Source organism: Asparagus officinalis, chromosome 10 (assembly GCF_001876935.1).
Source record: "Asparagus officinalis chromosome 10, Aspof.V1, whole genome shotgun sequence".
NCBI lineage: Eukaryota > Viridiplantae > Streptophyta > Magnoliopsida > Asparagales > Asparagaceae > Asparagus > Asparagus officinalis.
Window position 1 is genome coordinate 53,447,133 of NC_033803.1, and position 6,562 is coordinate 53,453,694.

Here is a 6,562-nt window from a genome sequence, read left to right on the forward strand (position 1 = left end):
TGTCGACGGCGGTGTCTGAAGAGGACGATTAAGGTTTCTGAGCAGTGGTTATTCGGGAGTGGAGGAGGTGGGGGTGTTAGGAGGAGGAAGAACAGGGGGCTGTCAACGGGGCTGCTTCGAACTCGAGGGGGAACAGGGGAAAGGAGATCGGGTGTGGAGGAGTGAGCGACGGAGTTTGGGCGGCTGCTCGAGGGGAAGGAGGAACGACGGCGACTAGGGTTTCACACCGTCAACAGATCAGGTAAACGATTTTAATTCAATTCTTCAATAATCTTAATTTTGATTACAACAAGGTTTATATAGAGAATATTACAGATTTTGAAATCTCAATCAAATCTCTCTCAACCTTATCCAATAACAAACTAAATAATTAACAATTTAAATCTGAAATTAACTACTAACTGGAAAATACTACAAAATCTAAATATCAGAACCATATCCCTACGATCTGATGTACGGCTGAGATACGACGTCTCCTACGCTGATAAACACGACGAAAGTCCCGTGCACGTGCCCGAATGTCCTCATTATTCTCCCCAGGTAGGAGAGAACTCGACCCTGTCGAGTGTAAATCAAGACGGCTGTCATACTGCTCAAAAAGATCTGGATCCAGCCTCTGTAAATCACCCCGATCGAGCCAAGTATCATCAGACTCAGGTCTACCTTTCCAATGAACCAAATACCTACAGATACCACCATTGCTAATAGAAACAATGTTATCATCAATAATAGCATCAATGTCATGTGCTGTACATGTAGGTGATATCTGGGGAAGTGGAGGTAAAAGGGAGCTCTCAGAAATAGGCTCAGGGATAAGCTCATCAAACAGTGGGTTGTCAGGGTTAAAATGTGGGCCTTTGTACTCTTTTAAATCCTCAATATTAAAAGTCGAACCAATATTAAAGCCTTCAGGAAGGTCGAGAACATAAGCATTATCATTAATTTTCTTGAGAATTTTAAAAGGTCATTTACTTCGTGCATGCAACTTTTTAACAGTTCCTGGAGGAAACTGTTTCGGACGTATCCGGACCATCACATAATCGCCTACACAAAAATTTTTAAACCTCCTTCTTAGATTTGCTCGCATTTTATAGTTAGTATTGCTGTCATTGATCTTTATACTGATTTCTTTATGCAAGTCATGAATGCGAGATGCAAATACAGATGCTGACTCAGATACTCTATGATGTGCAGACACGGGGACAAGATCTATAGGCTGTCTAGGTTTGTAACTATACACGACTTCAGCTGAACTGACACCTGTAGACCTATTAACAGAGTTATTATAAGCAAATTCAGCAATAGGCATATGTTGATCCCAATCCCTAAGATTTTTGCCAACTAGCGATCTCAATAGATTACCTAAGCTCCTGTTGACTACTTCAGTCTGACCATCGGTTTGGGGATGAAACGTCGTCGATAATTAAAGCTTAGTTCCCATTTTGTGCCAAAGGGTTTTCCAGAAATAACTAGTAAATTTAACGTCCCTATCGGATACAATTGTTTTCGGAAGCCCGTGCAGTTTAACAACTTCATTAAAGTATAGCTTGGCTACATAAGAAGCATCAGAAGTTTTAGAGCACGATATAAAGTGGGCCATTTTGGAGAATCGGTCCACAACAACAAGAATAGAATCGTGTTTTCTAATTGTCTTTGGGAGTCCTAACACGAAATCCATGCTGACATCTTGTCAGGGACAATTTGGGACAGGAAGAGGGGTGTACAGGTCAGTGTTCTGCTTACGTTTCTTAGCTAGTTGGCAGGTGTGACATCGACTCACTAGCCTAACAACGTCACGTTTAATACTTAGCCAATAGAAACAACATTCAACTGCTTCGACAGTCTTGTTATTCCCAAAATGTCCTGCAAGACCTCCAGCGTGTAGTTCCCAAATTAAGAATTTTCTCAGGGAAGTGTCGGGAATACACAACTTGCGAAAATAAAATATATATATATATACATCTTTCAGGAGAAAGCCATCAATTTCACGGGTCACTCCATCATTCAGCAAAGTATAAACTTTGCTAAAATCAGGGCACGATTCATACTGTTCTTTGACTTTATTAAAGCCAACTACTTCCGCACTCATGATTAAGAGAAGGTGCATGCGGCGACTGAGTGCGTCGACGGCCTTATTCTCTACTCCTGCTTTATGTTTAATCGTGTAGGTGTAGTCCTGGAGAAACTCAACCCAACGATCATGCCTAGCATTCAGCTTCTTTTGGGAGTGAATATATCAAAGGACCTCGTGGTCAGAATATATAACGAATTCTTTCGGTAGTAGGTAATGGCGCCAGTAACAAAGAGATTGTATTACCGCATAGAATTCTTTATCATAGGTGGAATAACGTTGCCTTGTATCATTCAGCTTCTCACTAAAGTAAGCAACGGGATGTCCTTCTTGAGATAGAACTTCACTTATGTCAATACCAGAGGCATCGCACGTAATTTCAAAGACCTTAAAAAAATCGGGCAGGCGCATAACAGGTGCCTGCGATATTCTTTGCTTGATCTCTACAAATGCCTTGGTAGCAGCTTTTGACCACTCAAACTCACCTTTCTTTAAGCAATCGGTAATAGGGACCATGATGGTGCTGAAGCCCTTGATAAACCGACGATAAAAAGTAGCGAGTCCGTGAAAGCTTCGAACGTCTCTGATGTTCTTAGGTTCGGGCCATTCTTCGATAACTCTAACCTTTTTAGGGTCAGCGGATACTCCAGACGAGACCACGAATCCTAGAAAAATGACTTGTCGTGTAAGAAAAGTACATTTCTTAGTATTGGCATAAAGTTGCTCTTTTCTTAACACGGCACAGACTTGACGCAGATGGTCCACGTGTTGCTCACGAGAGTTTCTGTAAATAAGGATCTCGTCGAAGTACATAACCAAAAATTTTTCCGTAAAGAGGCGGAGTACTTGAGTCATCACTCTCATAAAAATGCTCGGAGCATTAGTCAAACCAAAGGGCATAACCATCCATTCGTACAATCCATCTTTTATCTTGAAAGCGGTTTTCCATTCGTCACTAGGACGGATGTGAATCTGATGGTAGCCACTCTTAAAATCAATCTTAGAAAAGATAGTGACCCTAGACATTAAGTCAAGCATGTCATCCAATCGGGGAATGGGGAAACGGTATTTCACCGTGATCTTGTTGATTGCACGGCTATCCACACACATACGCCATATGTCATCCTTCTTGGGCGTCAGTAATGCGGGGACCGCACAAGAACTCATACTTTCTTTCACAAAGCCTTTCTTCAGCAGCTCATTAACTTGCCTCTTCAACTCTGCATGCTCATTGGGATTCATACGATAGTGAGGCAAATTGGGAAGGGTTGCCCCGGGATTAAATCAATTGCATGTTGGATATCACGCATCTGTGGTAACTGGTCCGATAGGTCTTCAGGGAAGACATCAGAGTACTCTTCCAATACAGGAACGACTTCTGAGGGAGCTGCATTGGCAATATCCTTCGGAGCTTCTCTAGCGGCGAGGGCGAAAATAGGAGCTCCATTGGTCAGTTCACGATCAATCTCTTTGGCTCCAATTAAGTTAACACCTTGGAAAGACTTGTTTGGATCGAGTTTCTTGTCATTACCCTTCGGTTGAACCGGAAGGATCTTGACCTTATTCTCGTCATGCTCTAACAATAGCATGTTGGATCGCCCAAAGATATGAACGTCGTTATCAAACAGCCAGGGTCTTCCAAGAATAACTTGACCCACATCCATTTTCAGAATATCGCACCAAACTTTATCCTTATAAATGGAAAATTGAAGAGGGACTAAACATCTCTCTTGAACATTGAGTGCGGTGTCGTTAATCCATGATACCTTGTATGGATTAGGATGGGATACAACCTTAAGACCAAGCTTAGCGATCATAGCTGAGGAGACCGCATTAATACAGCTTCCACTGTCCACGATCACCTTATAATTTTTATCACCGATCTTTGTGAACGTATGAAAAATGAAAGTACGTCTCCAATCATCAACAGTCTTGGGTTGGGAGATGGCGCTTCTGACAACTGATATGGTAGGAGTTTCAATTTGCCTAAGACAACCTAAGACAGTATCATCTGCGTCATCCTCGAAATCATCGGTTGGTAGGAGTTTCAATTTGCCTAAGACAACCTAAGACAGTATCATCTGCGTCATCCTCGAAATCATCGGTATCATCGTCAACTTGATGGACAAACTCAACCTAAGACAGTATCATCTGCGTCATCCTCGAAATCATCGGTATCATCGTCAACTTGATGGACAAACTCGTCGCTATCAAGTTCATGTTCAAATTCGTATTGTCCATCGATGATAGCAACCTGTGACGGGTCGGACAGTTCGCAGAAACATGTCCATACCCTTGGCATTTGTAGGATTTGACGTGAGCGCTAATTTTGGAGAATCTCTCTCCGGCTCCTTGCCCTTGAGGTCGACTTTAGACTAAAAAGTGCTAGGGTTAGATCGACTCAGAGGCTGACTAGAGGTAGTGGCACGGGAAGACTGGGAGAAATAAGTTCTAAAATCCTAACTCCTATGGGATTTGACTTCATCTAAGTCCTGAACTAATGCGTAAGCTCTCTCAAGGGTGTCTATTCCTCTAGCAAAGAGTTCAGCTTGGAGGTCGTTTCTCAATCCAGCTCTAAACTTTGATAAGACCTTCATTGGTGCCTCTTGCTCAATGGTGCTGCATCAAGTAAACAATTCGTCGAATTGCGCAACATATTTTTTCACAGACTTGGTTCCTTGAATGAGACGATGCTACTTGTCTAATAGTTTGTGATAAAACGATGGCGGAAGGTACTTCCGCTTCAGTTCATCGGCCATTTCTCTCCAAGTTGTAATCGATAACTCACCTTTAATATGCCTTAGCGTTTCGAGGTTGGACTAATATTGGCAAGCGGGTCCGGTGAATTTTCATAGCTGTGAATTTGACCTTTCGGGGTTCCGTCAGAGCGTACCAATCAAAGTAACGATCCATGTTCTTCAGCCAGTCCAAGAAAGCTTGTGGGTCGAGCTTGCCGTCAAAGGTTGGTGCGCTGACCTTAATGCTCCTCAAGTATTACGTGTCCGGGTCAGGTACAGGTTGGTGTGGAGGTCGATGAACGAAGTGCCCATAACCTTGGCCTTGCGGTGGTGGGACGATGGGTCCAAAGCCTTGATCATGCGGTGGAGGAGTTGCAACCCGTGTTTCTTCGAGCCTTGCTAATCTCTCGTTGTTGTCATTCAGGATCTCACGGGTAGCTTGGCTCTCCTGAGCTAAATTACCTATTTGTCGTGCTAGCTCAGCGATTTACTTAAGGAGTTCGGGATCTGTGTTGTCTGACATGCTGGACTCACTAGTTGACTCACTTGACTCTCCCAATCGATAGGGTAAACCTGTGCGAGTAGGCATGCACTACAGCTAAAGAGATGAAATGTGTGTACTAACAGCTAATGAGATGATTTTTTTATATATAATAAAGACTCAATCTAAAAAAAATCCTAACCTAGAACCACGCTCTGATACCAAAAATGATGTGAAACAATGTATATGCAGGTGCAAGATCAGCGACAACAATGCTTCACCAAATCAGCGATCGATCTAAGCAGGAAATTCAAAAGTAAAATGAAGCGAACGATGGTTTTTAAGCAAAAGTTGTAATGTATTAAGTTTGAACCTTTGTAAAATTATTCCGATAAATAATGTAATGATTCGTTCTCTTAATACAGTTTAATTTGTAATATTTAGATAAGCAGAAATACTTAGCAGCAGATTCACTCGCTCACTAGTCAAACTGAATACAGCACAATCGTAATTGATACTAAGATTGATAATAACACGCACGCAATAGCAATTCCGAAAATACTTGGGCGTAAGAAAATTAAACCTTCGTCGGGTTGGACTGGTTCAACTGGAGGATCCTCTGGAGGTGGTGTAATAAGTCCGAATCTGAGTGGCAGAAGTTCTCCGAGGGTTACGTAATTGGGATGAAGCGGCGTGTCTGGATGGAAGCGTTGGTGCCACGAACTAATCCCCAAGCGACTCTCTACGCTGTCGACGATCTGATGAGTCACACGCTCAACGTACTCGGGTACGCTCTCGAATGGCAGATAATTGAACCACGGGGAAAGCTGCAAATCAACAATATCAGTCTCTGGGTCAAGCACAAGATCGTTGTCTTCAGCGTTAGGATCAGCCATACACCAACGGATTGCGGAATCGAAATTCGGGACAATGCAGATTGGGTCTGAATCAGGGTCTGGTCCAACTGAACCGGTCAAGTCTGAACCAAAATATACCACCCAATGAAATAAAGTGGTCTGAACAAGTAGACCAGATCCAAATATAAAGGGGTTGGGTCTGTTCAAAGCTCAGACCCGAAAATTCGGCTCGACTGTGATCTGAGGAAGAGAGGACGAAGCGACTAGGGCACAGCGGCATTCCGATCGGTCGCGACGTCGGACTTGGCGACGTGATGAAAGCAGGCGGCGGTGGATGTAGATGCCGGCGACGACTCTCGGTGTGATTAGGGCTGCGGTGGAGCTACTCGGATGCGTGGCTGGCGATTTTGACGGG

The 6,562-nt window shown here is 43.3% G+C and overlaps 1 protein-coding gene across 2 annotated transcripts in view; it reads right to left on the reverse strand.

Moving 5' to 3' along the window:
- LOC109825245 (UPF0160 protein MYG1, mitochondrial-like) overlaps window positions 1–6,562 on the reverse strand; it is a 27,002-nt gene that overhangs the window by 14,976 nt on the left and 5,464 nt on the right. The window lies entirely within an intron of this gene.